Source organism: Macrotis lagotis, chromosome 2 (assembly GCF_037893015.1).
Source record: "Macrotis lagotis isolate mMagLag1 chromosome 2, bilby.v1.9.chrom.fasta, whole genome shotgun sequence".
Taxonomy (NCBI): domain Eukaryota; kingdom Metazoa; phylum Chordata; class Mammalia; order Peramelemorphia; family Peramelidae; genus Macrotis; species Macrotis lagotis.
The window spans coordinates 285,041,381-285,057,469 of record NC_133659.1 but is presented as its reverse complement, the minus strand read 5'-3'; the positions used below and the strand labels follow the sequence as shown (position 1 = coordinate 285,057,469).

General features: G+C 34.9%; 1 protein-coding gene across 5 annotated transcripts in view; it reads left to right on the top strand.

Annotated features, from left to right (window-relative positions):
• The window catches only part of SLC16A7 (solute carrier family 16 member 7), a 277,627-nt gene that overhangs the window by 151,087 nt on the left and 110,451 nt on the right, over window positions 1–16,089 (top strand). The window contains exon 1 of one of the 5 annotated variants that reach the window (XM_074226252.1): window positions 2,729–3,823. The exons of the other annotated variants lie outside the window; for them this stretch is intronic. The gene's annotated coding sequence lies outside the window, so the exon portion shown is untranslated. Of the gene's footprint in view, window positions 1–2,728; window positions 3,824–16,089 lie in introns of those variants that run through there. 5 annotated transcript variants of the gene reach the window in all.

Below are 16,089 nucleotides of genomic sequence, written 5' to 3'. Positions count from 1 at the left end.
TGTTGTTTCATTTTAACCAAAGGAAAATTATAGTTAACATTAGTTATATCTGGCTATTTGTATTCTAATTCACTCAAGGGACCTGTCAAATATTTGTATCTTATAGAAGATATTTTTAGCTTAACAAGTGTTTTATTAGCTCCTTTTTCTGCCATTAATAGTGAGCTTTCAAGGATCAACTTGAAGGATAAAGAATGTACAAACTACTTAGAAGCATTTTCCCTCCATTCTGAGGGACTTAAGATGTTGCTGTTAGGAGTTCATATTCTACCAATTTAGATTGCAAGCCCCTTCGACTCTATGCTTTCTCATTTTCATTATTCTCCTTCCATAAACACTTCATTTAAAAAAAAATTCAGATGTAATATTGAAGCTCTCAGAATGATCCTTGATTATTCATTCCCTCCTCTCATCACATAGTCAGATATCTTCTCCCTATCATAATATTCTTATTGATGTTTTCTCAATTCATTCATATTTAACAAGTGCCTACTTGATGGATCTAAAGCGATCAATAGGTATTAGAAAGTCAAAGAAGAATAAAAAAAATAATATTGGTTTTTAGGGAGTTTACAAATCCTAGAGAGAGGGATAATGGTACCTGGGAAGGAAGAATATAGCATATAGTAGAAGATAATAAGGTATAGTAAATTAATTCCTAAATAAGGAAGACCAAAGTTGAAATTCTGTCTCTGACATTGAGTAGTCATGTGGTCATAAACACATCTATGAAAATGAAGATAATATGTATAGTACTTATTTCAAAAGATTATTGTGAGATTCAAATAATATAATTTAACATTTGAATTGGATGTGCATAGTTAAATACAAGATAGTATAAACCTTAAAAATATAAGGTTAAATTACAATGACAAAAAATATGTTAGACATGAAGTTTTATTCTTTAGGATCTATCATGATGATGATGATGATGATGATGATGATGATGTTTGTCTTTCTGTTCTCAAAGAAGTCCATGATAACAGATCAAATGGCATGATAAGTACCTGAATTGGATTTGAGTGAAAGGATGCTGTGCTGATTCACCAGTCATATTCTCCTCCAGTCTATCTGGGTCCAGTGGCCAAACATGAATTGGGATTACTGGAGGTGGCCCTGGATGCAAAGTAATCAGCATAAAGTGACTTGTCCCAGGTCACACAGCTACTAAGTATTTGAAGTTGGATTTGAACTTCTATCCTCCTGACTCCAAGGTCAGTATAGGTAGAGTCCATATATCCAAGATAACCACCTTGAGCTCAGGGAGACAGAGATATTTATACAGGAGAAAGGATAAAGAAAAGATCAAATTTCCACAAAATTACATGAAAGAGTATCATCCTTATTCAATGCTATCTTATCTAAGGGAGGAGGTCTTCTTTCCTGGATTGAAGTATAAAAAGAATAGGAGAAGTATTCCTTTCTAAGTTTAAAGGGGGACACATGTCTTTCCTCACAATAACTAAGAAATCAACCTTTGGCCAAAACAACAGTTTTATTTTATTTTATTTTATTTTTTTAATTCTTTGTACAAATTTGTACAAATTTTTTTTTACATTAATAAAATATTTTTGTTTAAGAGTAGACAAAATACCCCCCCCCATGAATATAGACTTGCTTGGGCGATAAAGTAAAGGGGAGAGAAAAAAATTAAAATTAAAAAAATAATAGTAATAATTGTAGGTATGGCCAAGTGGCACAATGGATGAAGCACCAGCCCTGGAGCCATGAGCACCTGAGCCCACATCCAGCCCCGTAGACCCAACAATCACCCAGCCTTATGACATGCAAGCCACCTGATCCCCACTACCCTGAAAAAACCAAAAAGAAGAAAAAAAAAGACCCAAAATGAAATAAAATAGTAATCATAGTAGGGGTGGCTGGGTGGCAGACAGAGCATTGGCCCTTGAGCCAGGAGCACCCAGGTCCAAATCCGGCCTCAGCCACCCAAAGATCACCCTGCTATGTGGCCCCAGGCAGGCCACCCAGCCCTATTTGCCCTGCACCCTCCCCCTAATAATAATAATAAAAAATGTGCTTCAGTCTTTGTTCCAACACCAACAGCTCTGTCACTCACGGGTGGATTGCATTCTTTATGGTAAGTCCTTCTCAAAAGTTGCTTCCATATTTTTCCAAAGTTGCCATTGCTGATCGCAACTCCCTCCTTTCTTATTTCTCCTCTACCATGTACTACATTTTCTCTCTCCTTTCACTCTGACTCTGCTGTAGGATAGCTGAGTGGTGCAGCAGACAGATCCCTGGTCCTGGGGCCAAGAAGCCCTGAGCCCCCATACCACCCCTTAGGCCCAGAATCCACCTGGCCCTATGGTCCTGGACAGGCCTTCCAATCCCAGCCCCTTGCAAGAAGTAAAAAAGAAAATGTGTTATATCTGGCCACTCTCCCCCCATGGTCCATCCTCTTCTCCTTTATTCACATCCCCACCCCTTCCCCCTGCTCCCCACTCCTTCTTACTCCAGATGCCTACACCCCATTGAGTATATATGCTGTTTCCTCTCCTAGCCATCTCTGATGAGAGCAAAGTTTCCCTCATTCCCCCTTGCCTCCCCTCTTCTATATCATTGCAATAGCTCATTGTAATAAAAAAAATCTTATTATATGAAATATCTTGGTCTATTCCCCCTCTCCTTTTTTCTTTCTTCCATTACATTTCCCTTTTTTTCTATTGACTCCATTTTTACACCATATTTTATCTTCGAATTCAGCTTTCTGCTGTGCTTCAACTATAAAAGCTCCCTCTACCTTCTCTATTAACTGAGAAGGTTCATATGAGTATTACCAGTGTCATTTTTCAAAACAACAGTTTTGAAAAAAATTATACTTTGATAATAGTTTGGAAGAGAAGGCACTAGTAGTTGAAGAAATCAGGAAAAGCTTTTGACCTTCATCTGGAAGGAAGATGGGGAAGTAGAGGTGAGAAGAAAGTACATTTTGTGTATGGGAGCCAACTGGTACCAGTGTCCTGAGGCAAGAGATGGGGAGTCATGTGTTCGGAATAGAAAGAAGGCCATTGTGCCCAAAGTCATGCTTTTTTGTAAGATAGATGGGAGAGATTAGGTGTTGTGGTCTGTGATCCTGAAATAGATTGAAGCTAATTGTTCAGGAAACCATTCAGGCACATTGAGGAAACTAGCCCTGAAACTTTGATCTCATTAGTGTGTGGTTACTCAATGGAGTTAACCAGCTACATACATTGTAAAAGTTATGGGGGTTGGGGAAGATGAATATGTTGTAATACATTTCATAGGACAGTATTAGAAAGAATAATGACTGGGCACTAGAAGAATTGAATTTTAGTCCTGGCTCTGCAATTTTTCCTTTGTGACCTTGGGAAGATCATTCCATTGCTCTAGGCTTTTGTTTCCATTAAAAAAAAAAAGGAGGAAAATGACTGAAAATCTCTCCTAAATTCTTTAGTTTTGTTACTCTAGAATTATCTGAGAGTATTTACATGATAGACAAACTGCTTGAAGATAAGTCTCCTTTAGCTTCAGGGAAAATGATAAGGAGTATCAATAGGATCAGCAAAGCTTACAGAAGGAAATAATGGACCTCTCTGCTTAGCCTAGGATGTAATTTAAATTTGAGCTTGTCACAGTGTTAAGTATGACCTAATAATACTTGTTAGGACTAGCCCTTTAAGAAGTTCATTGTACCACCTTTCCCCATCTGAAGAGAAAGAGAATGAAAGGCTTGGAGGCTTCTGAGAAATGTATAAGTCTGCTGCTCGCTAAAGGTTAATGATTGGCTTTGTCCTTAACAGATGGGAAAAGTGGCAGTCTCTGGAGAGCTCTTTTAGTCCAGGTAAAGTTTGAATTCTCCATATCTTACTCATATTAGGACTAGTTGGGTTTTTGGATGTTTAATTTTTCACTCAATCCATTTTAATTTTCCTACTGTTAAAAGGGAAGATATTTAATTTTGGAGAGTTTTGTCTTTGTTTTTATTTAGAATCTCAGAGGTAAAGTTTTGGTGGAGGGAAGGTACCTACATTTAAGTAAGATTGGAGGTATCTGTATTAGCTAAAAAGTTTCCTTATCATGGATGTCCTATGCCTTGTGAATGTCAAAATTAAGGTAAAGAGGAGGAATCTGTAATTTTTGTTTAAATAAGTTTCTGAGTTTCAGCTGTAGGACAAGCTGTTGTGTATATAAATAGTATAAAAATAATTTTCTGAATTGCTTAGCTGTCAAGTCTTGTTTGGGATGAGTACCAAACAAGTTTTATCCCATAACTTTCTGTATGTACAGAGGATTTGTTTTTTTTTTTCCACTAATTTTAAATATTTGTCTTATTTTTATTTTGGTTAATAATTTAAAAAGTTTACCTAATTTGTTTTATTTTTAAATCACAGTTCCTGTACTATGGAGTAAATAATTTTACTCAGCCATGCTATAAACAATAGCAAAAAAAAGTTAGTTTTAAATGAGAGTTGAGGTACTTTTCTTCTAGCCTATTAGAAAGTCACCCATTTGTTTACTCTGGTCAGAGTAAATAATTTCAGCTTTTTATGTTATTAAAAATGTAATTCATTAGTGGCAGACCCCTAAAGGTGAGACACCAAGCTATTTCATATATGTATATGTATATACACACATATGTATGATATGTACATATACAATGCACATCTACATGTTCTATATTCTATATTATGAATATGTGTGTATGTATATATACATACACACACATACATGAGGAGAGAGAGAGAGACAGAGAGAGAGAGAGAGAAGCGTGGTGCCTATTACCATTAGAGGTTCCATAATAAAATGAAGAGGAAAAAACAAGGTCTCCCAAACTCTTCTTTAATTCTGTAATTCTAGAAATATATGAGAAAACATTTACACGACAAGCAAACTTCTGGGAAAACAATATAAGCACTATAAATTCTAGGATATAATTTTAGGTGGTTTTATTAGATAGGTAATCTATCTATACATATATATATATATATATGTGTGTGTGTGTGTGTGTGTGTATATATATATACATATATATGTATATATATTTATACTCCTAAATATGTGTTTTTGCTTATAGACATTTTTATATCTGTATCTATAGATATAAATATTTAGATACATCATTATCACCTAATACTTAGAGCTATTAAGTCCTTCTAAAAATGCTATCTCATTCTCTTCTTGAATATAAAATGCCTGTAGATGCTTGTCTCCAAGGCATGGGAGAAATATAGTCATCAATTGGCAAAGTTTATGAAGAGTTAAGCATATTCCAAAGTTGACTATTGTTACCTTGACTCATTCAGCAAGGGCCCAAGGACAAAAAATATCTTATGTTGAATTTAGCTTTGGGTAATAAAAGCAAGTAAGACATCAGAAGCTTAGTCGTAAAATTAATTCTTTAGTGGTTCCACCCATACTTCTCCAATTATTTCTTTCAAATTGAATTTAAATAATAATGATTATTAATTCTTAAATTTATCAGGAGACAAATGTAGTTAAAATTGTTTCTTAGGGAGCTCCTCTCTTCTTGTTATGACAAAAATATATGTGATCTTTTAAAATTCATAAAATAATAGTGTTAAAACTCTGTGGGACTATAAAGATCATCTATTTTATCTATAGGTCTACTTAGAGTAATTGAGAGGCAATTAAGCTTAATGAAACAAGTACTAGATTTGGAAAGTGAAGACATGGGAATAAATCTTGATTGTCCAACTTACTAGTTGGTTAACCATGTACAGATCACTTAAAACCTTGTGAACCTCCTTTTTTTTTTCATCTGGAAAATTAGAGAGTTAAACTAAATGACCTTTAAGGTCTACTTTTATTCTAAAAATATGATTTTTTATACATGGGAGAATTTATGGATTTGTTTTGCTTGAGTATGTTGAATGTTATCTCTTGGAACAAATCAACATTCCCACACACAAGGACCTCAGTGTGTGATGCTCTTACTTTTCTCCTGGTCTTTGAATGACCACAGGCACGCCCCTCTGTCATGGGGCTGGGGTGGGGTGGGGGGGCTGCTCTGTGGGGGGGCCTAGACTGCAACCAGGGTCTGAATGTGGTCAGAGCCCCAGAGTCCTGTTCCAGGAACAGAGGGAAGACCTCAGCAGTCTTCCTCCACTCCCTTACCTTTGGTGAACTGAGCACTCAGGGCGCAGCTGCCTGGAGGCTCCTACTGGGCGACTCCATGGGCCTGAATCTGGGCTGCACTGAGTACTGACCACACTGAAGGCCTGGGTTTCATGCTCACTGTGGCAGAATTCTCCCTGTTGATATTCCAAGTTGTGTTTGGTGTTTCCTGGGGTGCAGATTATGAAACTGCTTCTGCTGCAGGGAGCTGTGTTCCTAGGTGCCTTGGGGCTGTTCCCAGGAGACTGAAGTTCCTTTGCTCTTGCATGGATGCCCCTCCATGGAATAGAGTTTTTCTATGATTTTCCAGGTTACCTTGATCTAAAGAATTGCTTCACTGTATCTTTCTGTGGGTTCTGTCTCTTGAAAATTTAGAATCATAATTTTAAGGATTTTGAAATATTTTGGAGAGAACACCTAAGAGAGGCTTTTCTCCTGCTACCATCTTGGCTCCACCCCAATCTAGTGTCTCTTACAAAATCATAGGGATTTCACTCAGGTCCCCAAAATTTTGCTTGGTCATTTGAGAATATTGCGTGTAAAAATTTTTCAGTAGAATTCAATAACATATTTGTAACATAGAAAAACAGGAAGGAGATATCAGAAAATTATCCATTTCCCTGGACTGGTGGTGCCAAGATCCCTGGGTATGAGTTAGCACAATACTTCTGGTATTAGTTGTTTTTGTTTGTCTTTTTTTTTTACTTTTAATTAATCGCAGTACTAGTATAAGAGTTATATTGAATCTTTCAAAAGCCTAAGATGATCGAATGGATAGAATTCTAGGCTTAAAAAGTCAGCAATAGGGATATACTAGGTAACTAGGAGGTGCAGATTTTGTATCTTCTCAGAAAAATATAAAAATCTTTTGCTTTGAGTTCAATGACTTTTCTAGGACCACAGAATTAATATGAATAAGAGTCAGCACTTGAACCCAAGTCTTTCTGGTTTTGAGAGTGACTATACATTGCAGCAAACTACTTGTTAGAGTTAGGAGTCCCTTTCTTCAAATAATGGCCTTATACTTACTTGCAGTTTGCCTCTAGACTCATTCACTTTTTCTATGGCATGAAACTTCCTAGAACTAAATGAGATATTTATCTATCTAATTTACCTGTCTGTCTGTTTGTCTGTCTGTCTGTCTATCTATCTATCTATCTATCTATCTATCTATCTATCTATCTATCTATCTATCTATCTGTCTGTCTGTCTTTCTGTCTATCCCATTCATCCCTGTGTGTCATTGTTTCTATGGAGAAGACAATGGATTTTTTATGAGTTGCTTGTTAGGAAGCCTACTAGTCCAGTCAGTCCTTTAGAAGAGGGGGATCCTATCTCTTATCCAAAAAGCATAATATTTTTTATTCCTTTTTAAAAAATGAATTCTTAGATATAGAAGGGACTTTAAACATCAACAAATCCAACCCTTTCAATTTCTCATTTCATATAATTAGCCTTTTTAAAAATTAAAAGTTTTAATTTCAAAGATTATGGAAGTCTTCTAATGTGTTCTCATTTTTCTAGAATAGAGCTTTTGAAGAATAGAAAGCTTCCCTATTCTGGAACTAGGATTAGATTGCAGGAGGATTCATCTAATACTTTCAAAGAAGCTGTTATTCATGTTGGTTTTCTCTTTTGTTCCTAACTCTTTCTTTTCTTCATATATTCATAGTCCTAAAATGAACTCCTATTAGTTGTACAACTGTCACCTGTGTACAAAATAAATCTGTGGAATTTCCTTTCAACTCATTTGGTGGAAATTAGTTGCATGTTTCCTTTTTAATGACATTACATAAAAATCACTGCTAATTCAGCAGAAGTATATATGATAGAAGATAATTTACACAATAAAGTGGAAAAATTATAGAAGGTAAAATTAAATATCAATGAATATCAAATGGAAGAGTTACATGGAGTCTTCTATCCAGAGCAGGCATAAATTCAGAGGGATAGGCATACTGTAAATTAATCTAGTACTCAAGATATCCTAGGATAAGATGCTTCCAGAGATTCACATTTGAAATATTTTTATTCATAAGCCCAGTATTTTATTGTACATTTAACATCTATTTAGCTTACCATTACACATTTATTCTTATGAAAATGCTTTATTCTTATTGCTAAGGCCAATAAAAATGTCTGAGAATGAAAAATCAGAAAATTGAAATGACTTTCTAAGGTCACAGAGTAGGTCCCCAACATGATGCATAAAAATCACTGAATCTGCTGATTCTGAGGAATTAGATACTTGGTATTAAACCATGAAGGTACTAAAAAAAGAAATGTGTCATTCTCTTTTACAGACACTTTTTCAAGGTGGCAATGACTTCCTGAGCAAATAGCCTATGTTTATATGAAACCCAAACAAGAAATCTGTCCCATCAATTTAATTAGAAAATAGTAGTCAATTGAGTAAATAATTCAGATTACAATTTTAGAGCTTGATGGAGAAACTGCCTGAATTGACTGTTCACTTAAGTCAAAGCAGGAAACTGTGAATATGCATGCTTATACATACATATTGACATATATGCAGATTTAGGAGACATACATTTAGGTTCTCCTGAGCTGAAATAGGAACTGCTTTAAAATAGGTTACAGTATTCAATTTATGTTATTATTTTGTTACATTTTTTCACAGCTCCTTCTAGTGCTCTTTAACCAAAACCTTGACTGGCAATTTGGCTGCTTAGGAAATGCTTGAGGTAATATCATGAAGTAAATACTCAAAAACACTACAAAACTACAAAAAAGTACAAGATTCTGTTGTCTATGATACTGAAGGAATCTAAAATGACTTTTCTAAATTTCAGAATAGTAAGGGCAAAACCCTAATGGCCCAACAATTGCATGTTGCAACGTCTTTTCTGAGGACATCATGATTTATAAATATGTAAAGTTGGGGGGCTGCACTTTGAAACTATTTTTTAATATGTGTTTAAAATTTTATAATTTTTACTATGCAATATTTGCTTTGCTCCAAAATTTAGCCAAAACAGCATTTGATAATGGTGCAAGGTGCCTAAGATAAGAATAAGAAGTTCTGAGCTTGACTACCATTTCTTTGACTTAGTGATTATGTGACATTAAACTTAGTTTTTTATTGCCTTAGTTTCCTTATCTATAAAATGAAGATGATTTTTCATGGAATTATGTACCTCACATGGATTAGGTTAGAGGCTAGTGAATTTAGAACTATAATGCATTATATAAATATTGTTATTACACAAACTTATTTAAATGGGCATAGTGGAATTCTGGAAAATTTAGGAAGAGTTTGACTTGCTTTAGGCTTTTTGTTGTTGATGTTTGGTTTTAATTGCTTTGTTTTGCTTTTAACTAGTGATTACAATAAAGACCAATAAGATATAATGGGGAGAGGGAGGTTTTTCCCCCTTTAACACATTATCCTAAAGAGGCAACTAATTTAATTAATAGAGAGTTGACTTCAGTGGTAGAAATCACTGGCTTCAAGTCTTTGAGAGATAGATCAATCAATAGATTGATGGATGGGTGGATATAAATATAAATAATATACAGATATTTTGTTCAGGTGTTTTTAGTTGCTTCTGACTCCCTGAACTCATTTGGATTTACTAGCAGAAATACTTGTGACTTACCACTTCCTTCTTGAACTCATTTTAGAGATAAGGAAACAACAAAGGTAAATAGGGTTAAGAGTCTGACCCAGGGGGCAGATAGGTGGTGCACTGGATAGAGCACTGGCCCTGGAGTCAGGAAGACCTGAGTTTAGATCTGACCTCAGTTACTTAATAATTGGCTAGCTGTGTGACCTTGGGCTATTTACTTAACCCCATTGCCTTAAATAAATAAAAAAAATAATAACTAAAAAAAGGAGACTGGTCCAATGTCACATAGCTAGCAGTATTTCAGATCAGATTGGAACTCAGGATAAGTCTTCCTAACTCCAGCAAGTCTCTCTATCCACTATACCATCTAAGCTTCTACCTCTCATCTGTGTGTGTGTGTGTGTGTGTGAATTGCAGAACAATTTTCAGTCAATTGATGGGGTAAAAACTCCTTACACTATGCTTTCAGCATATTTTAGAATGATGTAGGGGAATTTGGCACAATTTGTATCTACTTCTGACATGATATTTGACATTTAATTATTCTGGAGTGAAAATGATTTTATAAACAATAAATCATTACTTTGAGCATGGACAATAAGAACTAGTTTCAAACATAGGCTCTGAGGTATATGGAAAGATGACTTGTTCAAGAATCAGGGGACCTGGGTTCAAGTCTTGTCTCTGGAGTTGACTTCCTTTGAATCCTACACAAATCACTTAATCCTAATCTGAATTTTGATTTCCTCATGTAAAATGAGGAGGTTGGTTTAAATAGCCTTATAGGTTCCTTCCAAATCTAGATTTGTAACCTATGAACTCAACTGGCTAAGTATGAGACTATGGGCAACTCTCTAGATCTTAGTTTCCTCATCATTAAAAATGGGGACAATAATGATAATAGAAACTAATATACTGTTACCTTCATGAGTCTACTTAGGATTTGTAAAAAAACTGTTTGATAAATTTATCAAAAAAACAGCATATCCTGATGTAATGAATTAGATCTGTACACCCTGAATTAATGAATTTAAAAAATAAAAGGATACTTTGAGGTTGGACAAATTACAAATTTCATTGAGTTTTTATCTTTGTACATCTCTTCAAGTCTTCAGAATACTTTATCTTTTGTATATATGTGTCATTAACAACTTTATGGTTTATCTGGTGTCCATATGCACATAAACAGAAGGCCAAATAATAATACTGTTAAACACCTCATCTATTTATAACCATATATAATTCCTGTAAACTGACCTTCAGGAGAAAGTGAAAAGAACTTCTTGATAGCAGCTGCCTACATATACATATTTATGTATCATTTGGGAAAAGCATGACTCATGACTTTTTGCTCCTGAACTGATTAAGCCTCAATCTTAAAGATGATGACTGAAACACTGGAAAGATTGATGTTCTCAAAGCCCTGTATGTATTTAATAGCATTTGCCCCTTATTTATTAGACTAGGTGAAGATGATTAACTGGATTTCATCAGTTACATTTTATTATTTTTCACTAGCAGTACCAAACAATAATATAAATGATTGTATATTTAATCATTTGAAATTTTGCCAGAACTAATCCTACTTTGCCAAAGCTAGCCTTTTCTGTTGGAAAAAATGTTTTCTATGCTCTCATGTAGGCCAACATGAGTCAACTGCTTTCTTTGATCTTTTGAGTTGTCCCTGTTAGTATTTTAAATTAACTTTAAATTAAACATATACAATTGTTGAGGAATCACCAAATCATTATAAACATTTACCTATTTAACACAGAAAATATATCTTAAAAAAGGAAAACTTAATTAGACATAATATCTAAAGAATGAGTTTTTATATCTTTTACTAATTTTTATTACTTTAATTGAATTTGTGTATCACTTTTTCGGCCCTCAAGAGGTTCATAGCTATTCATCTTTAGGGTAAAGCATAATACCTTTAAAGAATGAGTTTCAAGGTTCCACCTTGATAGAAAATCTAAAATAAGGCCTTAGATCTTCTGGTTTTGAATGTGGTGATAGAAAACTTATAATTAAAATGTAAGTTCTTCAATTTGATATAAACATGAACTTGGAAAAGTCATCTAATCATTTTGAGTCTCAGTTTCCTCATTTTTAAAGTGAGGATCTTAGATCAGATTTTCCTTAGGTTCTTTCCAATTCTAAACCCTATCAATAGAATAATAAAACTTCATAAGAAAATGCTGCTTACTTCAATTAGTGACTCAGCAAAGATTTATCAAGCTCTCAATCATTTCAGTGCACTGTATTTGACAATAAGATATGGAGTCTCCTTTTTTTTTAAGGTTTTGCAAGGCAAACGGGGTTAAGTGGCTTGCCCAAGGCCACACAGCTAGGTAGTTATTAAGTGTCTGAGGCTGGATTTGAACTCAGGTACTCCTGACTCCAGGACCAGTGCTCTATCCACTGTGCCACCTAGCCGCCCCTGGAGCCTACTTTTAAAAGAGTTTATAATTCATTTTGTGAGGAGGATACTTATGGAAATAGCTATGATACGATGGAGAATGATTATGTACAAGGAAAAGATCCAGAGAAATTTGATGAGGGAGATATCAATCAGTGGACCAGTGAGCAAACATTTATTAAGCCTCTACTTTGTTTCAGACATTATCTAAATTTATAAGGATAAACAGTAGGTAGGAATAATAGTTAGAAGGTATATTAGTATATCTGAGAAACGGTAATGATGAAATATTGAACTCAGGTGTTTGCAGTGGGAGTAGGAAGGAGGAGACCAGGTCCAGAGTTATTCTAGAAGTATGATCAAAAGGAATTAATTGATTGGATGTAGGAGTCAGAAAGAAGGAAGAGTAAAAGACAATTCCAAAGTTTAGAGAGTAAGATACTAGGAAGATTTCAATTCCATGAGCCAGATATAAAGAAGCAAATGGATTGACTTGGGGGGTGGCAAATGAGGGTGAGATAAGAAAAATTCTTGGGGTATGTTAAATTTGAGAAACAGGAAGCATATCCAGCTGGAACTATCTAGCAGGCAGCTAGGAAAATAGGAATAAAAATTTGAAAAGTGAGTAACTGAGAAAAAAGATTTGATAGCCCTCAACAGAGATGAACATAAATATCTAAAAGCAGATGAGATGAAGAAAGGAATAAACATTAGAGGCCATCAATGTTTTAAAATCAGAGGGAATAAAAGGAATAAGGAAAGAAGATAGAAAGCAGGTGGAGAACCATTTGTTTATAGTCAGGGAAATCAAAGAAAGCAGAGGGTGCCAATTCAGGAAGGGTAATTGCTTTAGATTATTTAGAGATAGTAAGAAGGAGTACAAAACAAAAGGTCATTGGACTCTGAGATTTGTGGATGTTATTTGTGACCTTGGAGACAGCTATTTCAGTAGAGTCTGGGAAGAGAAGCCAGATTGCAAAGGAATGAGAAGCCAGTGGGTGGTAAAGGGAGCAAAAATAAGGCATGCTAATAGCTTACCAGATTTCATGAATAATCAAAGATTGACTACATAATAAATGAGAACATCTAGCACCATTTCTTTTTGAGAGTAAATCAGTTTGGTTGTCAGCACCATGGGTGCATTATTGCCCGTCATTTATTGTTATAATTCCAAATGCCTCAGACTCTCAGAACATTAGGTTTTAAATGAGTGTCTCTCAAATTTGAATTGTCCTTTCTGTTATGAAGAGAGTTTTCCTGGCATGAATGAAGAATACTTCTCTTCAAACCATGCTCTTTAAGGAAGTAACTTGCTGCTGACTAGTACCTTGGATCTTACTTTTAAATATAGTTTTACATGCAGTTTGTTATCTGATCCTCAGAACAACCAAATGAGATGGAAAGCAGGCAAATAGCATTGTCTTTATTTTATGGAAGAGGAAATTGGGGCTGAGGAGGTTATAAGCCTTGCCAATAATCACACACCTAGTCAGAATGAAAAACTGCTCAAGGCTAGGAGCTACTATGTTTTTTCCTTTGTCTCTCTAACTCTGTCACCTAGCTTGCTTATTAGCAAATGTTTATTAATTGTTTATTAACTGTTTATTAATTTATTAAATCTTTCCAACTTTGGTTACACTTTTTAAGTTTTCTAATGCTAGTCCAACAACCCCCCCCCCCAATTATGCTACATTTCTTTTGAGGAGAGATGTTCTTTCTTGACCAAAGAAGACCTTATTTTGCTGAAAGGATAGTTCTCAGAACTGCCATGGACCTTATCTCTTCAGATGCTTTCCAAACCATGGTTTTTTTTTTCTTTGACTCTAGTTCAGGGAAGTCAGAGGCTAGAAAGATCATGTATAATGATGATTAGTTCTCCATTGTGTGCCACCACACCTAGACTAATTTAGGGTGGAGCTGAATGTTTTCATTCAAATGACTCCTACCTACATCATTCTCACTGTTCTTAACTATATTTCCAAAGATCCAGATTGGTTCTCTGCATTTTAATATGATTAGCGATATCCTTTATGTGTAGTGAAAAAAAGAACTCAAATTTCAGTCTTAAAAGCTGATATAGAATCCTGGTTCTTCTGTATCCTAGCTGTGTAACCATTGGCAAGCTGCTTAAAATCTGAGGGTCATTTTCTTTATCTATAAAATCAGGGGATTCTAAGATCCTTTACAACTTTGAAATTCTATGTGTCAATCAAAACTGAAGAAAATCTCCAGTGAAGTTAATACAATCAGCAATCACATCACAATAAGCCTGTAGTATATTAAAGGCACTGTCCTAGGTGCTAGAGAAATAGAAATTAAAATAACAAAGGTGATGCCCATTAGGACTTTAAGGATATTCCAGAATTAGGTTTAAACATACACAGAGGTCATTTTAAAATTTATTTTTTAATTTTGAATTCTATTTTGCCCATTACATGTATAAACAATTTTTAATAATTTGCTTTAAAAAACTGATTTCCAAATTCTCTCCCTTCCTCACTTCCTACCTCTCCCCCACCCCAATGATAAGACAAGGCTATCTTATAATATTGTTATGAGTTTTGTTATAAATGGATGAAAGAAAAACCTGCTAGAATGAGAGGAAATTGTAGATTTTATTCATGAATCCTGCAGGCTACAGGTACTTAACCTGGCATGAGGCATGAGGTGGCAGTTGAACATCAGGTAATTTATAGTCTTTGGAAACTCTTTCTCCTCTCTCTTGTTTTCATAGGCTCTCAGAGTTTGAGTTACAATCTAAGAGGTCCACCCATTCCATGACATCCCTAATATGATCCCCCCCACATCATAGGAGGCATGATATGCTGATGAACCCCAGTCCTGACAGGGAATGTGTGGGATAATATTCAATTACCTAATTGCTCAAACTCAGTTGCATTAAGTCAAGATCTCTAGGTCACTTGTGACTACCTGAGAACTGAATTCTTCTAATCTTGGGTTTGTCATCTCTGGATGGGATTAGGAAAACTCTCCCAGTTTTGTGATTGACTGGGCTATTCTCCCTTTGTAATGGATTCCCTAGGGGGCCCCCTCCACACCCTGTGCAGACCAACACCTGACATTCCTCACATTTTATACACAAGACATTTTATTTTGCATCAGATCATGTAAGTCTTTCCAGGTTTTTCTGAGAGTATCCTGATAATAATTTCTTATAGCAGAATAATATTCCATCATAATCACATATTGCAATTTGTTTAGTCATTTCCCCAACTGATGAGCATATCCTCAAGTTCCAGTTCTTTTCTACTCCAAAAAGAGCCACTAAATATTTTTATAGGGATAAATCCATTTCACTTTTTAAAAAATCTCTTTTGGTATTTAGACCTAGTAATGATATTGTCCTCCAATGGTTGTTAGGAAGGGTTTTATAGGCCTTTGGGCATACTTCCAAATTGCTCTGCAGAAAGGTTAAATTAGTTTACAATTCCACCATTAGTGCCTTAATGTCTCATTTTTCACACTTGTCTGTTCAATATTGCCACTTTCTCTTTCTGACCTATTAGGTAATCTAATAGGTATGAGGTATATTTACATCAGAATTGTTTTAGTGTACATTTCTCTAATCAATAGTGAGTTAAAACATTATTTCTTTAATTACTCCATATGAAACTATTCAAATATTTTGGTTGTTTTTCAAATTTGGAGTGGTTCGCATTTCTATTAATGTGACTTTGTTCCCTATATGTTTAAAAAATGATGTCTTTATAAGAGAAACTTGCTTCAAAAATTTTTTTCATAATATTTCTAATTGTTTTTCTTTTCATCCACCTCCCCTATTTATTTTATTCCCTCTCCATTCACCCTGTTCTTCCTCAAAAATGTTTTACTTCTAATTCCTCCCCCCAATTTATCCTCCCTTCTATAACCCCTCCCCCTTTTCTTATTCCTTTCCCCTCCTTTTTTTTGTATGGTTAGATGTCTATGCCCAAGTGAATG